Source organism: Pseudophryne corroboree, chromosome 1 (genome assembly GCF_028390025.1).
Source record: "Pseudophryne corroboree isolate aPseCor3 chromosome 1, aPseCor3.hap2, whole genome shotgun sequence".
In the NCBI taxonomy this organism is placed as follows: Eukaryota; Metazoa; Chordata; class Amphibia; order Anura; family Myobatrachidae; genus Pseudophryne; species Pseudophryne corroboree.
The window spans coordinates 119,426,705-119,448,399 of record NC_086444.1 but is presented as its reverse complement, the minus strand read 5'-3'; the positions used below and the strand labels follow the sequence as shown (position 1 = coordinate 119,448,399).

Below are 21,695 nucleotides of genomic sequence, written 5' to 3'. Positions count from 1 at the left end.
ATCTCACGGACAACAATAAAGTTGACACAAAACGTAACAGACAACTAAACAGTTGACACCATAACTGATTAATCCTTGTTAAATTTAAACCAGTCGTGAAAGTGTGTTACCATAAGAACCACTGAACTTCCTAAAACAGGTAAACTGCTCTGGGTGGGCGTCCAGTGCCCCCTATGGATTCAAAGAAAAGGATTTACCTGGTAAGTACCAAAATCCTATTTTCTTTATCATCCACTAGGGGTCACTGGAGTACTCTTGGGATGTACCAAAGTTTCCTCCGTGGTGGGAGAGCTGTTTGGCACTTGTAACACTAAACGGCCAAAGCTAGATGCTGATGCCGCGAAAGTATCAAACTTGTAAAAGCGCACAAACGTGTGCACTGTAGACCAAGTAGCCGCACGGCAAAGCTGTGTCGTAGAAGCCCCACGACTCGCTGCCCATGACGTTCCCACAGAACGTGTGGAATGAGCTGTTACTGAAGTAGGTGGCTGTAACCTAGCATAAAGGTAAGCCTGACGTATGGTCAGTTTGATCCATCTGGATAAGGTTTGCTTAGAGGCTGGCCAACCCCTCTTAGCCGCATCATAGAGAACAAACAACGTATCCGTTTTACGCACAGTAGACGTTCGGGATACATAGATGCGCAATGCGCGAACCACATCCAACGTTCCAGAATCTCCTGTTAACACAGGAACTACTATTGGTTGATTGATGTGAAAAGACGACACTACCTTTGGTAGAAAAGCGGGATTCGTCCGAAGTTCCGCTCTGTCATCATGAAAAACTAAATACGGTGACTTGCACGACAAGGCACCCAGATCTGAAACACGCCTAGCCGAAGCTAAGGCTAAAAGAAAAATCGTTTTCCAAGTGAGAAATTTAATATCCACTTGTCGTAAAGGTTCAAAGTAATCGGACTGTAAGAAATCTAAAACCAGATTCAAGTCCCATGGTGCTGTAGGTGGAATGAAAGGAGGCTGTATCCTCTTTACACCCTGTAAAAACGTATGTATTGACGGCAACGAGGCCAATTTCCTTTGAAAGAAAATTGACAACGCAGATACCTGCACCTTTAGTGTGGAAAGACGTAGTCCTCCATCTAACCCCATCTGTAAAAATAACAAAAGACGGGATAAATTAAAAGATGATGTCGGAAATTTCCGAGCTTCACACCAACTTATATAAGTACGCCAGATTCTGTAATAATGAGCTGCCGTAACCGGCTTCCTAGCTCGTACCATGGTTGGTATAACAGACTCAGGAATGCCCTCTCTTCTTAAGATGGCCTTTTCAACAGCCACCCCGTCAAACGCAGCCGCGCTAAATCGGGGTAAAGGAACGGACCCTGTTGTAACAGGTCCGGACGTAGTGGGAGTGGCCACGGATCGTCTGCGAGTAACCCGAGGAGATCCGAGAACCAAGCCCTCCGAGGCCAATGAGGCGCTATTAGTATGACTGTGACGGACCCTCTCTTGATCCGTTTTAGCAACAGCGGGAGCAGCGGAAACGGTGGAAACAGATACACAAGGCTGTACGGCCACGTGGCTGTGAGAGCATCCACCGCCACTGCCCCTGGATCTCTTGTTCTGGACACATATCGTGACACCTGATGATTGTGGCGGGATGCCATCAGATCCACCTGAGGGTACCCCCACTTCTGGATCAACATCTGAAATACTTCTGGATTTAATGCCCACTCTCCAGGATGAAAATCCCGACGACTGAGAAAATCTGCCTCCCAGTTGTCCACTCCCGGAATGAACACTGCCGACAATATCACCTGGTGATATTCGGCCCATCTGAGGATCCGAGCTACTTCCCGCATTGCCATGCGGCTTCTCGTTCCTCCTTGTTTGTTTATGTATGCGACTGCCGTCGCATTGTCTGACTGCACCTGAACAGTCTGAAAACGAAACATGTACACTGCTTGTCTTAGAGCATTGTAAATCGCCCTGAGTTCCAGAACATTTATGGATAGCGATCTTTCGTGATTTGCCCAGAGGCCCTGGAGCCGATGACTCTGAACTACAGCTCCCCAACCTCTGAGACTTGCGTCTGTTGTCAGAATTATCCAATTCACGACGCCGAATCGTCTCCCTGCAGATAGATTGTGTATTTTTAACCACCAGAGAAGAGACACCCTGACTTGTGGCGACAATCTCACCCTGTGGTGCAACTGCAGATGTGATCCCGACCATTGCGCTAACACCTCCAGTTGAAACGGACGTGAGTGAAACCTTCCGAACTGAAGTGCTTCGAAAGCCGCCACCATTGTGCCTAAGAGGCGAATGCACAAATGTACTGAGACTGTGCGTGGCTTGAGCACTAATTGCACCAGATGACGAATGACCTGTACTTTCTGTTGTGGCAGGTAAACCTTTTGTTTTACTGTATCGAGAATCATCCCTAGGAATTGAAGTCGCTGACACGGAATTAGATGTGATTTCTTTAAACTGACTATCCAACCGTGCTGAACTAGTACATTGTACGTTAGCAAAGCATGCTGGAGAAGCAATTGTTGAGACGGAGCCTTTATGAGTAGATCGTCCAAATACGGAACAATTATTACCCCTAGGGACCTGAGATGAGCTATCATCACGGACATTACCTTGGTGAATACCCGAGGCGCTGATGAGAGGCCAAACGGCAGAGCCTGAAACTGGTAATGGTCTCGCCTTATCGCAAACCTTAAGAAACTCTGGTGAGGTGGCCAAATCGGAATGTGTAAGTACGCATCCTTGAGATCCAGTGCAATCATGAATTCCTGCGGCTCTAACCCTGCAATTACTGACCTGAGAGATTCCATCTTGAATCTGTGGTAAGTGACGTAATGATTGAGACCTTTTAGGTTCAATATTGGCCTGACTGAGCCATCTGGTTTTGGTACCAGAAACAGACTGGAATAATAACCCTGCCCCTGTTCCTGCACGGGGACCGGAATTACAACTGCAGCATTCAGCAGAGACTGAATGGCAACCTGCAGAACTGCTTTCTTGTCGTCCGACACAGGCAGTCCTGTCGTGAAAAATCTTCCTGTCGGAAGATAATCGAACTCTATTTTGTAACCCTCTAATACTAACTTGCGGATCCACCCATCTGTGGACGTCTGCAGCCACGCCCCCTGAAAGCTCTGAAGGCGTGCTCCCACAATTGGAGATCCGAGATGGGCTGGGAGCCCGTCATGCCACTGGTTTGTTAGTGGTCTTAGTGTCTTGACGACGTGCATTGGATTGTCGAGCACTACGTCCCCGACCTCTTCTACCAGGCGTGACTGCTCCTGTGCCCTGCCCACGAAAGGGCTGAGTTCTAAAGGATTTGAACGCCGGACCAGAATATTTCCGTTTAGGTATAGTTGTAGGCGATGGAAGAAACACAGACTTTCCTCCAGTAGCCTCAGAAATCCATTTGTCCAATTCAGGACCGAAAAGCTTCTCGCCATCATAAGGCAATGCCTCTATACCTTTTTTAACCTCCGTCTCCGCCTGCCAAGAACGCAGCCAAAGTGCTCGTCGTACTATGACTAGCGATGAGGACAGGCGAGAAGTAAGCTGACAGACGTCAGTAGAAGCTGTACATAGATATTCAGCAGCTTCCCAGATTTGATCCGCGAGAAGTATAAGATGGTCATCTTGCAGAGCCGACTTGAGCTCTTTTATCCATACCATTAAAGCTTTAGTAACCCAAATGCCAACCAACCCAGGTCTCAGCAGCACTCCAGCTGCTGTATACATGGACCTTAGCATAGCCTCTATTTTACGATCTGCAGGGTCTTTAAGCGTAGTAGCAGTTGGTACTGGTATGGTTAACTTCCTTGTAAGTTTGGATACGGATGAATCCACCAATGGTGGGTTCTCCCAAGTAGCTGTCATGGACTCTGGAAACGGGTAACTCGATTTAAATCTACGAGGAATAGAAAACCGTTTATCCGGATTTTTCCGTGATTCCAGTAACATTTTATTAAGAGATTCCGAAATAGGGAAACACATCGGAGATCTCTGTCGTTTAGTAAAAACTACCTCATCATTCGTCAGGGGCTCCTCAGTTTCCGTAAACTCCAGCGACTGACGTACTGCTCTGATGAGATTGTCAATACCTGGGCTGTCAAAATCGTCACTATCTGACTGTTTCCCTATTTCGCCCTCCTCATACTCCTGTTCAGTGAGGTCTAGTATCCCAGAGACTGGAGAATTATTAGGAAAAGGAAATTTATCTTTTCCACTCAAGGTGGGCCTCTGACCAGATTGAGACTCTGGTAACTCAAATGGTCTCATTTTAAACTCAGATCTTGCCGCCTCTCTTTCTTCACGAGAGGCGGCCAGCTCTGATTGTAAACCAACTAATACATCTGCAAGTAAAGCCCATGGAGGGTCCAGAGATGGTGGTTTTACTTCTGAAATCGTATTTATGGCTGTATTAACAACACATGCTGTACATGTGGTGGATCCATCAGGCAACACACTCTTACAGACATGACATGAAAAATGTTTCTTAGATTTTGCTGGTGTCTTACTCATTATAAAAGACAGACAATACAAACTACACACAGACAGACTGCACGACTCAGTAATAACACCAAAGTTCCTGGTATATATCAGGCAAGTGCAGTGCCTGCCAGCAATAAGAAAACTGACCCCAAAATTTCCCTAGTACCACTCTTAGCCGAGATGTAATAAAGGAAACCTGGAACAGACAGGAGAACATTAACATATTAAGCACCTTACTTAACACTGCCAAATACTGCCAATGTCTCCCCCCCCCACTCCCACGACCTCCGTGTACAGCACCGGGTCGGGGCCTGTGGAAGTCTGCATAGGGCCGTGTGAGCGGCCTGTACCTGTAGGCCCAGGCAGCGGGAACTCCTCGGCTGCTGCGGGCGGATAGCGGAAGCAGCGAGCGTGCTGCATAGAGCCCTGGAGCGGCCTATGCACACGCGCTCCCGCCCGCCACACACATTTTGCGGAGTGTCTGTGTAGCCAGGCAGCGCTGCTGCGGCGCCGGGGAGCAGCGGTCTGGTATTTAAGATGCTGGGAGCGGAGAGTGAGAGCGCGCCGCATGGAGCCGTGAAGCGGCCCATGCACACGCGCTCCGGGCAGCGGTGAGTACCCAATACAATCCCCAACAGTGGAGCGGCAGCAAGAGCTGACCGCCCCTAACATACCTGGACCGTGACCAAAGTCTATGACGGGGCTTCTCATCCAAGCTCCGTCCAGCTTTTTGCAGGCAGCCTGCAGGTGGAGTGAGGGAGCTCTTTACAGAGAGGTCCGACACTCACGGCTGTTCTCAGCCGCTTCCACTGTCCCTGACCCACGCCTGTTAGAAGGGGGGAAAGGACGTGGAAATCCTTGAAAAGAAGAAAAACTTAGGAACTAAAAAAAAAAATTCCAATACTTCGTGGACGAGCTCCACTATGCCTTCTAACTGTGTCGAGCACAGAAAAAACACTGAAGTGCTCGAGGATATGGAGGGGAGGAGTAGTCTCAAAAATTAATTTATTCAGTGCCTTCTTCCGGTGGAAGCCGTCCATATCCCAAGAGTACTCCAGTGACCCCTAGTGGATGATAAAGAAATATGCCCCAACAGCAACTCTCAATACATTTTCAGTGTTTGTTGATGTCAATAAATTTATACGAAAATTACGTATAAAGGAATTCTTTCTATCCAAAAAAGGAGAGTCTGTAGAGGTTGACCAACGCGACACCACCCCTTTCAGACCTAAGTCTGTTTTTTATCCCTCACATGTGAAGGGCAGTTTCATCGACACGTTCTACACTTTAGTGCACGACATTAGAAAAATTGAAAACAAAGGAATTAAGTACAACCTAACAGTGAAGGATTGAAAAGCACTTAAGGATCTCAAGATGAACACAGAAATAGTCGTCAAGCCAGCCGATAAGGGGGGTGGCGTAGTGGTTATGGATAAGGTCTGGTACAAAAAAATAGGTCCATAGACAACTGGACGATGGGTGTACTTACCAGAAATTAAGGAGTTATCCAACAAAAAGGATCATGACAGAACTACAGAGCCTGATTGAGAGTTATCGACAGAAGGGAATTTTGGAAGAGAGGGAACAAAAGTTCATCTGGAACCCAGAACCAACGATACCAGTGATATATGTGCTTCCCAAAGTTCATAAAGATCCGGTGCAACCACCAGGTAGGCCCATAGTATCTGGGATTGACTCCATTACTGCCAACCTCTCAGAGTTTATAGATCATTACCTCCAACCACTTGTACTTACGAATAAGTCCCACGTGAAAGACACTAAAGATGTACTTTCACTCCTACTCACGATTTTGTGGGAAGAGAAGTGCATATTGGTGACAGGAGATGTGAAATCTCTATATACAATAATTGAACACACGGCGGGCATCAGTGTAGTTACTGGGTATCTAGCCAGCAGTAACATAGAGAAAGGAGTACAGGAGTTCTTGATTGAGGGGATCACTTTCATCTTCAACAACAATTACTTTATGTTTGCAGGGGATTTCTTTTTGCAGAAGGTTGGCACAGCCATGGGCACTAGGTTCGCCTCGAGTTACGTGTACATCTTCGTGGGACAGTGGGAGCTCGACTACATCTGGAGCAATAATCCCTACGGAGCGAACCTAGTGTCCTGGATTCATTATATAGATGATGTGCTTTTTGTATGGAGGGGAGAGAGAGATCTCTTGGAAGATTTTTTTGGCTACCTCAACACGAACACGTTGAATATACAATTCACTTTCGAAAGTAGCCTAACCTCAGGTCAACTTTCTGGATTTGACTATCTATGTGGAAGAAGGGGTTTTGAAAACAAAAACGTACACTAAGCCATTCACAGGTGTACATTCATCCTACCAGCTGTCATCACAGCAATTGGCTCAACAGTATACCAGGTGGCAAACTGATGAGAGCGTGTATCAACAGCAAGCGGAACATCTCACGTCAAGGTTTAAGAAAAGTGGGTACACACCAACAACGATAGACAAGGCCTTGAGTCAAGTAGAATCCACGGATAGGATGAAATTATTGGAGAAATCATAATCAAGCAGGACAGGACAAATTCCAACGGGTGTTCATTAGAGGTTATAATTCACAACACAAAGTAGTGAAGAAATCATTTCATAAACATTGGGGAATCCTTAAGAAGGATCCAGTACTAGGAAAAGTCATAACCGAAAAAAACAGTATTTATTTATAAAAAAGCGGCAAATATAAGGAGCAAAGTGGTTAAGAGTATGCACCCTGGAGTACAAATAAGGAGCAGTGTTCGCACCATAGGATTCCATCGGTGCGGGAGCTGTTTAGGGTGCAGGAACATAAAAAGTGAACAGAGGAAAATTGAGAAAATAGAGCTAAATGGAGTGGAAACAAAAATTGAGAAATTCATTACGTGTAATAGTAGGAATATAATTTACATAATAGAGTGCTCCTGTAATTTGGTCTATGTCGGCAGGACATGCAGACCGCTAAAAACCCGGCTGGGGGAACATCTCCGGAACATAAGGAAAGGTCTAGATACATATTCTTTATCCAGCCAATTTAAAAGCGAACACAATTGTTCAACTGACCATATCAAAAGGTTTGCGGGGATCAAACTTAGCGAAAGGCACTGCCGACAAAGGGATATTAGCACACAACTGGCAAAAGCCGAAATGAAGATCATTTATGAACTCAATACACTTAAACCACACGGCCTTAATTCAGACTTTGAACTAAAATGGTTTCTGTGATGGCCATATATTTGCCGGTACATAGTTGGTTATACTCTATGAATGTATCATTACCTTGTTTCTATACGAGATGGATGGGGTATATAGGCACATACACCTTATTTTTATACACTAAATTCTGTGATTTTATAGGTTTTATATTCTTCATTTTTTGATACACATCCTATCTTTTGTCTTTGAGGCTAAATTATGTATCAAGCCCGTGGACATTGTATGAGAACGCCCTGCGATAAGAACATGTTGGGCATCAAGAAATAAAGGTGCCAATGAGTAGGAACTATGCAACACAATTATGCATCATGAATTGTGAACGCAGGAGAGACTTATGCATACATAAAGAGTACGAATGAATACCTTCGTTTAGTTCCACGGGGCCTGTGTACTGTATCCATGATGACCAAATTGGAGAGGAAGTTATGCGTGAGGTACTCCAGGAGTCTGTTTACCGTTACTATAGGAACTGGGTCTCCAAGGAAGTGACATATCGGACACACGCAGGGGAGCGGATGCGGCTACACAGGAAGTGTTGCTATGGAGACGCGGCTTACAGCGCTGACGTCATCATGCACAGGAGAGCGTCGGACGGTTTCTATAGAAAGGAGGGGGCGGGATTGTGACACATGACCGCTTAGGATAGAAGGGATTGGTGAAGGAGCTCACACAGCTGTGGACAGTTAACAGAGATTGGGGATTGCTCTGGATTGGACGCGGGCATTTTAAATAGCATGTGGGGAAAGTGCAACATACTCATCACCTTGAAAAAGATCCAGGTAAAGGGTTGAAACACGTTGGTGGGGCACAGCAACGGTGACACAGGCTCTGTACTTGCCAGGAGGGGTCAGAGGTCCAGTGAGCGGGTCCGGGTCGCCGACTGGTATTCGATCTTTTCTCTCACTCCCAGGAATTTCTGGTAATTGATTGAATCTCAGTGTCACCCAAGTTGTTCCCATAATATGAGTGTTGCCATTTGGAGGAGGACGGTGGATTTTAGATTTTTATTGCTCATTGTGCATTTTTAGCTGGTAATTGTTTTGGATTCACCATTCAGGATTCCTGAAGGGGATCGTGTGCTGTTTTATTTGAGTGTTCATTAAAAACATTATTCAATGCGTTTTTTTTCTGTTCTTCTAAATTCACGGTGCATGTGGAGGAAATTCGTTTGATGAAAACTGTATGACAAGTGGTACAAGGAGGGAGAAGGAAGACTGCGCATTCTAATAGCGCCTTGATTTAAAGTTTAAAGGAATGTATATATTTTCCTCTTTACTATAGTTGGCGCCTTTACAGAAATTGCACACCACTTTTTTCTGACACGTATTCAACAACAATAATTTGCAACAGTACAGTGGTGTATTTTTTCAACATAATATAATTAACATTTTGTGCATTTTGAGTACGTACTGTACTCTATATATGTTTAGGAATTGGGATTGTATTCACCTGTTTTTTTTTGTAGTGAGTCTATTCAATTCAACGTAAACAGTAAATGTCCAAATTTGTGGACATTTACCTCTCGTGGGTATTTTTGTGTTAGTGTCACTATTTTGCCGGTCACGTAATCGCGGCTGGTGTCTCTTCTGGGATGCTCAAAATGTCAGTCACACTGGCTTGTGTCTGGTGTTCCAGGAGAGCGACTCCGTTACCAACTACAAAGGAGGAAACAAGCTGAACTGAGAAAGTAAAGGTGGGTCTCCTCTGACAGGAGACGTTCGGCAACAAGTGAACACAAACCTTAGCCGATTCATCCACTCCCCAGGCAGCGACAAGCAAGGCGTGGGCATCAGCACCAGGAACCACCCCTAATAAGGCACTCCAGGTGAGCGAGTCCCATCCTGAGACAGTCAGCCAGGAGCTCCTTTAACACTTTCTTAGCCTACCTCAAGTACCCCTTGATTAAGGAGACCCCCGGGCACCCCCAGCAGACACCTAGAACAGCCGCAACTAACTTGGCACTTAAGATATTATTTTACATTTGGAAAAACAGCACCTGCATTCTTTAATAGGGAAGCAGGACGCCATTTCCCGCAATAAAGCAAGGAAACAAAAAGGTCCTATCACCACAAGGAAGGACAATTTTGGAAAGCATATTTTGTGTTTATTATTGTGAATATTAATAGAGAGCATATTTAAAGATTTTTCACTTTGCCCACTGTGTACCCTTTACTGTAATGCCATTTCATTCATGTATGTAATTGTTTTGACATTATGAACACTTGAGAAGTAATGGTTAATTGACAACATTAACATTACTGTGGACAATAAGATATATTTTATTAAAAAAAATCTCAACTTATTTATTATCTATTCAATTTTTTTGTAATCTCTCTCTAAAAAAAAAAGGAGATTTATGGTAAGAACTTACCTTTGTTAAATCTTTCTGCGAGGTACACTGGGTTCCACAGGGATAACATCGGGTGTAGAGTTGGATCTTGACCCGAGGCATCAACAGGCTAATAGCTTTGACTGTTCCCAGGATGCTTAGCGTCGCCTCCTCTATATCTCCACCTCCAGGCACTGGAGCTCAGTTTTGTTAACCAGTCCAATGCAGTAGCAGGTAAGAGAGACGACAACAGTTAGTAGCCATACACACTACATTCTCACGACAGGAGAAGGTACCAGCGGCTAATGCCATACAAACCCAAAGAAGCTAAGTGCGTCAGGGTAGGCGCCCTGTAGAGCCCAGTGTACCTCGCAGAAAGAGATTTAACAAAGGTAAGTTCTTACCATAAATCTCCTTTTCTGCAGTGGGGTACACTGGGGTTCCACAGGGATAACATCAGAGATGTCCTAAAGCAGTCCCTCATGGGAGGGAACACACTGTAGTGGGCACAAGAACTTGGTATCCAAAAGGAGGCATCCTGGGAGGCCGAAGTATCGAAGGCATAGAACCTTATGAACGTGTCCACTGAGAACCACGTAGCCGCCTTGCACAATTGTTCAAGGGTCGCACCACGGCAGGCCGCCCAAGAAGGTCCAACAGACCGAGTAGAATGGGCTTTGATGGTAGCTGGAAGGCCAGCCTGTTCATAAGAATTTGCAATCACTATTCTAATCCATCTGGCCAAAGTCTGCTTATTAGCAGGCCAGCCACGTTTGTGAAAAACAAAAAAGGACAAAGAGGGAATCAGATCTCCTAAGAGAAGCTGTTCTCTTCACATAAATACGGAGAGCCCGTACCACATCCAAAGACCGCTCTTGGGAGGATAAACCTGGAGAGATAAAGACCGGAACCACAATCTCCTGGTTAAGGTGGAAAGACGACACCACCTTAGGCAAATAACCAGGACGAGTTCAAAGGCCCGCCCGGTCACGGTGAAAAATCAGAAAGGGTGACCGACAGGACAAGGCACCAAAGTCTGAAACCCGTCTAGCAGCGGCCATAGCCAGCAAGAACAAGACCTTAAGAGTAAGCCACTTAAGGTCCAGACTCAAGAGGCTCAAACGGAAACTCTTGTAAGGCATCCAGAAGAACCAACAAATCCCAATAAGCCATAGGCGGGACATAGGGAGGTTGAATCCGTAAAACACCCTGAGTGAATGTATGAACATCAGGCAGTGTCGCAATTTTTCTCTGAAACCAAATCGACAAGGCAGAAATATGAACCTTGAGGGAGGCCAGACGAAGGCCTAGGTCCAGGTCCTGTTGCAGGAAAGCCAAAAGCTTGGAGGTACTGAACTTGTATGCGTCATAATGGTTAGTCACACACCAGGCAAAGTAAGAATTCCAAACCCTATGATAAATCCGAGCAGACGCCGGTTTACGGGCCTTCAACATAGTTTGAATGACCGCCTCAGAAAATCCTTTGGCCCTCAGTACGGAAGCTTCAAGAGCCATGCCGTCAAAGCCGGCTGGGCCAAACCCCGGTAGATACAAGGGCCCTGAACGAGGAGGTCTGGGCGCTGCGGAAGTAGAAGAGGATGCTTTATCGAGAGACCCTGCAGATCTGAGAACCAACGCTGTCTGGGCTACGCGGGAGCGATTATAAGTAGTATTCCTGATTCTTGCTTGAACTTCATTATCACCCTGGGCAGAAGTGACACCGGAGGGAACACGTACGGCAGCCGAAAGCTTCATGAAATTGTCAGTGCATCCACGAACGCTGCTTGAGGATCCCTTGTCCTTGCTCCGAAGACTCAAACCTTGTGATTGTGTCAAGACACCATCAGGTCTACATCTTGTAGGCCCCACTTGTCCACTAGGAGTTGAAAGACTTCCGGATGAAGACTCCACTCTCCGGCGTGTACATCCTGCCGACTGAGGAAGTCCGCTTCCCAGTTGAGGACTCCCAGAATGAACATTGCCAATATGGCTGGCAGACGGCGTTCCGCCCAACGAAGGATTTTTTAAACTTCCATCAGTGCCATGCGGCCGAGTATCAACACACGTGGGCAAGAGAGTAAGCATCATATCTTGTCCTGAAGTTTCAGGACCTTCTCCGGTGACCAAAACAACCGCTGGTTGTGGGTGTCCATTAGTGCTCCCAGGTGCACCATGCTCTGAGCAGGGACCAGGGAAGATTTCTTCCAGTTGATGAGCCACCCCTGGACTTGCAGGAATTGGACCGTCGGTTCCAGATGACAGAGGAGAACCTCTGGAGAGTTCGCCAGGATCAACAAGTCATCCTGATACCCTGACGGCGGAGTAGAGCCGTCATGACCGCCATGACCTTGGTGAAAACATTTGGAGCCGTGGTCAGACAAAAAGGTAAGGCCTAGAATTGAAAATGGAGGTTGCCAACAGCAAACCGCAGTTATTGCTGATGCAACACTGCAATAGGTATATGCAGGTAAGCATCATGTATGTCCATTGATACCATATAGTCCTTGGGCTCCAAAGCCAGAACAATAGACCGAAGAGTTTCCATATGGAATTTGGAAACTTTCACAAATTTGTTCAAATACTTGAGATTGAGAATAGGTGGGAAGAACCATTCGGCTTCGGAACTAGGAACATCGTTGAATAGTACCCCCTGCCTCTCTGAGTCAGAGGCACCATCACTCCCGTGTCCAGGGGGGATTGCACAGCCAGATGGAGAGTTTTTGCTTTTACCGGATCCATAGGGACATTTGTCAAGCAAAACTGGCGAGGGGGAGGTTTCCCTTACCCAGGCATCCGAAGTGGTCTGTAACCATACCCGAGCAAACTATAGAAGTCAGCTTCCCACCCTGGGATCGCCCAAGGGGTGGCCCGCCCCGTCATGCAGCAGGCTTGTCTGTTTTGGAAGCAGGCTGACGGGCAGCCCAGGCCTGCTTAGGTTTGGGCTTATTGGTTTTGGAAGTGCGAGACTGTTTCGGGTACTTCTGACCCTTTGCTTTACCTGGAGGTCAAAAGGAACGAAAGGAAGTACTCTTAGCCTTCGGGGCCGAAGGTGTAGTACTAGGTAGACATGCAGTCTTAGCAGATGCTAAGTCAGCAACAATCTTATTGAGGTCTTCCCCAAAAAGTACTGTATGTTTCCCTTAAAAGGGATCACCTCCAAGGTCTTTTCAGAGTCTAGATCTACAGACCAGGACTGCAACCAGAGGATCTGGTGAGCCAGAATAGACGTAGTAGACGCTTTGGCCGCCAGGATACCTGTATCAGATGCAGTCTCCTGAATATGAGAGGCTGTAATAATGTATGAAAGACACTGTTTAGCATTATCAGGAAAATTAGATGGTAGTTCCACTTCAACTTCCTGAACCCAGGCCTCAATAGCTTTAGCAGCCCAAGAGGCCACAATAGTAGGCCTGTGCACAGCTACTAAGTAACTGCACTACAAAGTAAAGCTATATATGTTTATAGATATAACAATGCACAGTAAAGACTGGATGTATATCCCAGGGTACTTGTACTAAATATCCCTGAATGTATGCACTTGTTCTTAACTAACACTGTCTAAAAGACATGTAGAATACTTAAGTGTCCTGTAAATGCACAGCGCTGATGATGCAGGCAGCTTTACAGAGGAGACATTGCCCAGCAGTCCCAAAATCAGCTCAGCATGTGTGTAATGGCGCCCAAACGCTGACAGAGAGTGAGAAAGACAGAGAGATGCAGCTCCAGGGTGGGAGCATTAGCAGTAAATGGCGCCTGGGGCTACAGGTCAGAGCCTTATCCCCTTGTTGGACTTCACCACCGGGTACTGCAGGCTTAGCAAAATGGATTATGAGGCAATCCGACCTGTGCCCTTGCCCTGGTGGTCTAGTGGGGTCCCTGTACGGCCAGTGTCCACAGACTGCGCCAGATCGCGATTTCCAGCGGGTCCCGCCTGGTGGACCCTCTTATCTCCTCCCTTGATGCAGCTACGCGATCCTGGAGAGCAGCGGCAAGTGTGTGTGCCCTAGTGAAAACCGGAGCCCTCCGCTGTAAGTACCCGGCAACCAGGGCACGGGAGTATACAGCACCGCCGGGGAAGGTGAGGGAGCCGCAGCATATGTCAGAATGACATATAGCACTTGTAAGTGCCTATGCTGCGGCCCTTGAAGTCTTCTGAAAAGCTCTTTTTAAGGGCTGCCCAGCGCAGCCCTCCCTGTTAGCTGCCTGCGCTGCAGGCACCAACTTACAAATTGAGCTCCAGTGCCTGGAGGCGGGGATATAGAGGAGCGCTAAACATCCTTGGAAGTCAAAGCTTTTAGCCTGTTGGTGCCTCAGATCAAGATCCAACTCTTCACCCGATGTTATCCCTGTGGAACCCCAGTGTACACCGCTGCAGAAAGTAGTTATCGTAGACTTACCTTTGTTAACTCTTTCTTTGAAGTCAATAGGGAATACCTTGGGGTTTAGGTGGTAGAAAGGACAGGGCATCAAACATTTAAGCTTTCAGAGCTCCCAGAATGCACTGATCCTTCCCCATTATACTCTGCCCAAAGTCCAGGCTTTTCAGGGTTGTTTTTTTTTAACTTGATAATTTTTATTAGAATTTTTGTTCCGTTCAAACTCGGAAAGGGAAAAAGGGTACAGAAGAGAGAAAATGGGGAGGGGTACAGGGGAAGTATTCAAGTCAACATATGCAAAACAGTGATACATAGTCACATAGAATATCACACAATACAGTGTACAACAGCAAAACAGAGATAGAAAAAAAAAGAAAATCAGAGAGTATAATCATTCCGAATCAAATAGCAAAGTCGCCCCATCTCTTGAGGTCAAATATTCCTGCAACCGAGCCCAGTTAATCAACCAGGGGTTAGCCCTGGAAAAGGGAGGCATACACTTGGTTTCCATCTGGAAAGAATGATGTATTTTCCGTACGATTCTAAGGACTGAGGGCGGGGAAGGCTTTTTCCAGTCTTGTGCTATTGCTGCTCTAGTGGCAATAAAGATGTGGCCGAGAACATATCGATCTCTACTGGGTAATTCGGTAGGGTAGATATGCAATAACGCTAACGAAGGGGACATCTGAAGGGGGGTATGTAAAACAAAAGAAGCTAGAGCAAATACCTCACTCCACAGCTGGCGTAATTTTGGACATGACCAAAATAAATGTATCGGCTCTCTCCAAACAATTTCTCCAGCATAAATCAGAGACCGTAGGCCAGATTCTATGTAATTTAACAGGAGTGTAATAATTATTGTTTATTAATTTAAAGTGCATCTCTATGTGGTTTGTACATTTGGACATCTTATGAGATGAGCGAAGTATCGACTCCCATTGCTGCAGGGAAAGAGAACAGGATAAGTCCTTTTCCCATTTAGTGTGAGCAGAAGATTTTTCCCCTCTCTGATTTTCTTGCACAACAGAATACCAAAACCGAATCGCTCCCCTGCAATTACCCACTGACAATTTTGTTAATAAATTAGGAGGGGGCAAAAGCATTGGACCCAAGGATCGAAGCGAATACATTAACCAGTGAGCAATACGAGTATATGCAAACAGTTCTTCCGCAGGAAGATGGAATTGACTTTGTAAAGTACTAAACGGAGTGATCACCATACCATCAACCAATGGTGAGATTGACTCAATGCCACTAGAGATCCACTTAGTAAGGCTTAAATCTGGAATCAGTTTGGAGAGGGCAAACAGGGACAATTTGCGGGAACGGAGAGAGATTATTTTTGTCGAAACCACTAAGGAGTCCCACGCTGTGAGGGAGTCCGTAATAGTACGGAGAGGTGTAGCGTAAGAGGGTCTCTGCTGGATCGGAATCCACAACAAATCTAACAAAGGAGTACGAGCATACAACCCTCTCTCCAGGTCCACCCATCGCTTCTGACTGGCCGGCAAGGACCAATCGCTTAGCTGAGCTACTAGGCAGGCATATTGGTACTTCCTGAGGTCCGGAACTGCCAGACCTCCATAACGCCTTGGCTTAGTCAGCTGTTTATATGATATACAGGGGTGGTTTCTTCCTCCAAATATTGTATATTTCAATATTAGCGAGTGTATGCGGCCTATAATACGTAAGGGAACAATATAAGGGATTGCTCTAAAAAGATACATCAACCTGGGGAGAATCGACTTTTTAAACGCAGCTATTCTACCCAGCCAAGATATCTGTAAACCAAACCAAGATTTACATAGGGAATCTATGTAATCGAGCATCGGACCATAATTAATTTCCGACGTAGTAGACAGGGAATTAGGAATAGCGATACCAAGATAAATGAGAGACTCTTTCTTCCAATTATAATTATATACAAGTTGAAGTGCCAGGAGCTCCTCTGGCACTAGATTAAATGTTAAAGCCTCTGTTTTAGATGTATTCAGCTTGTAGAACGAGGCTGCACTAAATCAGTCAATGATCTTGTGTAAAACTGGGAGAATAGAGATGGGTGTGGTAATAAAGAGGAGCACATCATCTGCAAATAAGCTAATCTTGTGAGTAGACGTTCCCACTTCTATACCACAAAAAGCAGGGGATTGGTGAATTGCCATAGCAAAAGGTTCAATAACCAATACATACATAAGGGGGGATAAGGGACACCCCTGTCTTGTTGCATTAGTAATTGTAAAAGGGGGAGACGAAAAGCTATTACTAAAGACTACGGCATTGGGGGAGCTGTAGAGTGCGGAGATGGAAGAATGGGACCATGTAGCCCAAATTTATCTAAAATATCATATAGAAAGCCCCAATGCAGCCTGTCAAAGGCTTTCTCGGAATCGAGAGAGAGGAAAAGTGCAGGTTCCCTCTTATTGGAGACATATTCAGCTAGATCAAAAACTTTCCTCGTGTTATCAGACGCCTGGCGGACGTTCACAAAACCTGCCTGGTCTGGATGAATCAACGTAGGAATAAGGGGAGATAGTCTATTGGCAATAAGTTTGGAAAATATTTTCAAATGCGTGTTTAACAGCGCTATTGGCTTGTAGTTTCGGCAAAAAGAAGGGTCTTTGCCAGGTTTATGTATCGTAACAATACGGCCTTGGAATATTTCTTCTGGCAAAGAACCGCTAATAGTACCATGATTATATAGGGTAGTAAGTAAGGGCTCAAGTTCTGACACATTTTCTATAAAAGGAATTGGTAAAACACTTCCGGACAAGGGGCCTTCTCCAATGGTAATGACTTAATAACCGATATTATTTCCGTTGAGGAGCAGGGAGCATTAAGGAGATCTAACTGGTCCGAGGTCAACTGAGGAAATTGTAAATCTGCCAAAAAGGAGGATATCATAGTGGGGGTAGGCTGAATAACAGCAGGGTCTGAGGCTAAATTAGAGAGATTATTATAAAAGGTAGCAAAAGCGTTGGCTATGGCAACTGGATTCAACAACTTCTGTCCAGTGGATGTTTGGATACATTTAATTTGATTCCTAGTTTGGTGTAATCTCATTTTATGGGCCAGAAATTTACCTGATTTATTGCCTATGGAGTAAAACTTCTGTTGAAGTTTAGCGTAGGCCCGCTGCATACGATTCAAGAACAACTTTTGGAGCTGGTTCCTGAGTGAGACTATCTCCCGTTTCAAAAGTCGGTAGGGTTGGGCTCTATTAAGAGACTCTGCCTGTAGTAATTGTGTTTCTAAAGTTTCTTGGAGATTCATGAACTGTCGTTGCAACCTGGCCCCCGCTTGAATGACTGTCCCCCGTAACACTGCCTTCAAATGCACACCAATGCGTAGGAATAGACGTATCTGTAGGGAAGTTCATAGCTAAATACAGCGATAGCAGAGGATGCCTCCGGGGACTGCAAAATATATTCTGGCAGTCGCCACGTCCTATGCGAAAACTGGGAGGGGGTATTCTTCCATGACCACGTCACTGCCGCATGGTGAGACCAGGAGACCGTAAAAATATGTGATCTATACGTAAGTTGCAAGGACCATTTGACAACCAATATCAGATCTATGCGAGAGTATGTGTTATGGACATGAGAAAAAAAAAAGTATAGTCTTTAACCGTAGGGGAATGCACGCGCCATACGTCAAATAAATCAAAATTCCACTAGTAAACGGGCCAAGGTAGTCTGGGAGCGCAACACTCGCAGGGCCCTAGTGGGGGGAAACGTTTTGTCCAGTTTCTTATCAGGGACCAGGATGAAATCGCCCATCACAATCAACCTGCCTTTCCGTACCTTGTGAATAGTGGTTAATAGTTTACGTAGAAAAGTCAGCTGATTAGTGTTCGGGGCATAGAGAGAAACTAGTGTTACCTCAACATCCTCTAATTTCCCCACTAAAATCAAATATCTGCCCTCTTTGACAATTGAGACTCGAGATCAAATTGGATAGTTATGAAAAAGGAGAGCAACACCATTTTTTTTTTGCAGGACCATTCGCAAAATAGGCGGTCAGGATAACGAGAGTTGTGGAAGACTGGCGGGGCAGAGGCTATGAAATGCGTCTCTTGGAGTGCAACAATTCTAGCCTTTTCCTTCTTAAAGGCGCCTTTTACAGGGGGAGTTCAAGCCATTGGCATTTAATGAAAAAAACTTAACCATTAGGGGGTGTAAGTAGTACCCATGCAGATTCTATATCGTCATTCAGAAGAGTGGACTTCAACAAAGGGAGTAAAAACAGGGGGAGCAGAGAAAGTTGAGGGAAAAAGAGGGAGAAAAAGAATGTCAGCAAAGAGAAAACAGTGTTTGCCACAAAAAAACCGTAGTGGCAAAACAAAAACCATCGGGGGAATAGGTTCAAATGGGTCTCACATAAACCATGAAAGAGCTCAACATAAAAGGAGGTTTAAACTGAGATAGGGGAATCAATAATAATATCAATAACACAGTACACCAGTCCGGACAATCGGCCAGGCACATACTAATAAATGTTATATGTTATGTCATAACAGCAGTGTATCAGGACATGGATTAACACACATAACATACAAGACAAAAGCACAAAAGATTAAACCAGAGTGTAGGCAATGGCCCTAGGATCTAAACTGGACCTTGAGAAGCGCATCCAAGGAGAAATAAAGTAATACAGCCGAGCCAACGACTCCTGATGCTCAGGTATCAGACACCGATGCCGGGGCAACAGCTTTTGATTGTGAAATTTCAATGTCCCAGTTGTCCAATAACTTCACACCAGCTTCAATTGTAGAGATGATATAAGAGGAAGAGTCATAGGTAATGATCAATTTGACCAGGAAGCCCCACTTATACTGGATGTCGTTATCTCGTAGGGCGGCTGTAATCGAGCGCAGCGCCCGGCGTTTATCCAAGGTGTATTGAGAAAGAGGGTAAATTTGCAGACTGCCCAGAACATCAGAATCCTCCACCTGTCTGGCAGCTCTGAGAATATCCTCTTTGATATGAAAAAAGTGAACTCTTAACAAAACATCTCTTGGAAAGCTGGATGAGTAGCCACTTCTCAGCTTAGGCAAGTGATGGACACGATCCAGAAGCAAATCATGAGAAGACGCAGTTGGAAGAAGAGTCTGGAATAATTTGGTGACATAACCACACAACTCTGCCGGAGCCACAGAGTCGGGTACACCTCTAACTTTAAGGTTGTTACTCCTCGATCTGTCCTCCAGATCCGCGACCTTCTCCTGCAACGAGACATCATCATTCTGTAATTCAGTGTGATGTAAGAAGATCATTATGCGAGGTCACCAACTCCTGCATTTTTGCTTCGAGATGATCGGTACGCCCTACTATGCCACTCAGATCAGTTCGGAGCGTTTGAATGGAGGAATCCACACCAGATAAGATATCGGAGCGGAACGCTGAGAACATCTTTAGCGTTTACGTGGTAAGGGGAGCTTGAGGGTCCAGATTCATATCCAAATCAGACGTCGAATAGGAAGCAGAAGATTTAGACAGGGTCGAGGGCGACCCAAAGCTCATCGCCGATGCCGTAGCGGAATTTTGATTGAATCTGGTAGCTTTAAGAAATTGAATAGGAGCAGGTTTTTTGGGGGTTTTCCCCCCTCTTTTCGGGGGCATATCGAGGGGTGTAAATTCTCAAAGAGACCGGTCACATACAAAGATCAGGCGGAGTGCCTATGGGTGCTAGAATGCTGTGATTATTGCATGGAGGAAACGGGTCAGCAACCTGTAAAGCATAAAGAGAGAGCTTCAGAGCAGGAGACCAATTGAAAAACACTATTAGTGGCAGGAGAAACAGGCAGCCATGAGTGAACGAAGAACACCCATCAGTGATCATGGCATCTCCACAAGGAACTTATATTGGGTACGGAGAGGAAGCCGTGGTGTTTCCATACAGCAGCTCATGAGGCAGACGAGGGGCAAGCAAGGACCGGTGGGTAAAGGGCCTGCCATCACACTATTGCGTGGGTGCGCGGGCAGGGGCTTCGCCACAGCCCCCCAGTAACACTGAACAAACTGCAGCAGGGCCCAGTCACCCCCACCCCCTCAGCAAGACCACTGAGCAAACACCCCAGAGTACCTTATTACAGGGTACAGGGATGGAGAAGCCAGCACTCTGAGGGCTCCCCGCTGCCGCAGGAGAACGACCCGGCTGGGGGGGGGGGGTGGAAACAGGAGCCGCACAGCGGGAGCTCCCATCCGGGGAGAAAGACAGATCCCAGCGATCAGCAGCCAGTCAAGACGTCCCCCATTCCCAGCTTCAGCTTGGCAGGAGCGGCAGGAGACCCACATGTGGAGGGGAAGCAGGCAGCCTCCAGGTGCGAAACAGCGGCACGACCAGCAGCTCAGGCGGGGAACCCAGCGGGCAGCATTCATGGCAAACCAGGCGGTGGAGGGAGTACCTCAGCAGGCTCCAGGCAAGGTAGGCATAGGGCTGTACTGCATAGATACGGAGGTCCGCCCCGGGACCCAGCCGGAAATTGAGGCCCCGGCTTCAGCAGAAAATACAGGCCGCAACCCGCAGAGGGGTAGGAGACCCCCCAGGCTCCGCGAACCCGACAGCTGCAGTGAGGAAGGTGCACGGCCTCCAGGGCAATAAACTAGAAGGGGAGAGTAGGGGGGAGAGCCCCGCTAAATGGCAAACTAGGGCAGGTAAAGCTGGAGCACGTAGAAAGCCCGACTGCTAACAATGGCTGCCAAGCCACGCCCCCCAGCTTTTCAATTTTGATAACAAGCGCAAGGCAGGAGCAGAGAGAAGGAAGATTTGGTACACACAAGAACACACTGTCACGTACCCGAGAAGGAACTGGTGACCAAGAAAAGAAACCCTAAGAAGCCAGGTGCGTCTGGGTGGGCACCCTGTGGACCCTATGGACTTTGAAGAAAGAGCAAGTTAACAAAAGCTCTACCATAACTCTCCTTTTTGTCTTCAGGGACCATAGGGCTTCACAGGGAATACCTTAGGGAAGTCCCAAAGCAGTTGTTCCAAGGGAGGTGATGCTCCTGAGTAGATAGAAGAATCCGGCATCCACATGAAGCATCCTGAAAGGCAAATGTATGAAAGACATAAAACATGAAAAAGGTGTGGACAGACGACCATGTGACCGCTGTGCAGATTTGTTCTGCAGAGGCGCTACAGCACGCTGCCCACAAAAGGACCCACAGAGTGAGTAGAATGAACAGAAACCGTAGCCAGCGCAAGAAGGCCAGCCTACATGTAGTCCCATGAGAGAAGTCATGCGGAGCTATCTGGCCAGAGCCATAAAGTATAAAGAGGGATTCCGA

General features: G+C 46.3%; 1 long non-coding RNA gene across 3 annotated transcripts in view; it reads right to left on the bottom strand.

Moving 5' to 3' along the window:
- Nucleotides 1–8,231, bottom strand: part of LOC135056824 (uncharacterized) — a 117,050-nt gene extending 108,819 nt beyond the window's left edge. Inside the window, exon 1 of one of the 3 annotated variants that reach the window (XR_010244083.1) lies at nucleotides 8,068–8,231. This is a non-coding gene — a long non-coding RNA (uncharacterized LOC135056824). The remainder of the gene's footprint in view (nucleotides 1–8,067) is intronic. The other 2 variants (XR_010244082.1, XR_010244084.1) reach the window with 2 other exon arrangements.
- Nucleotides 8,232–21,695: the final 13,464 nt, after the last annotated feature.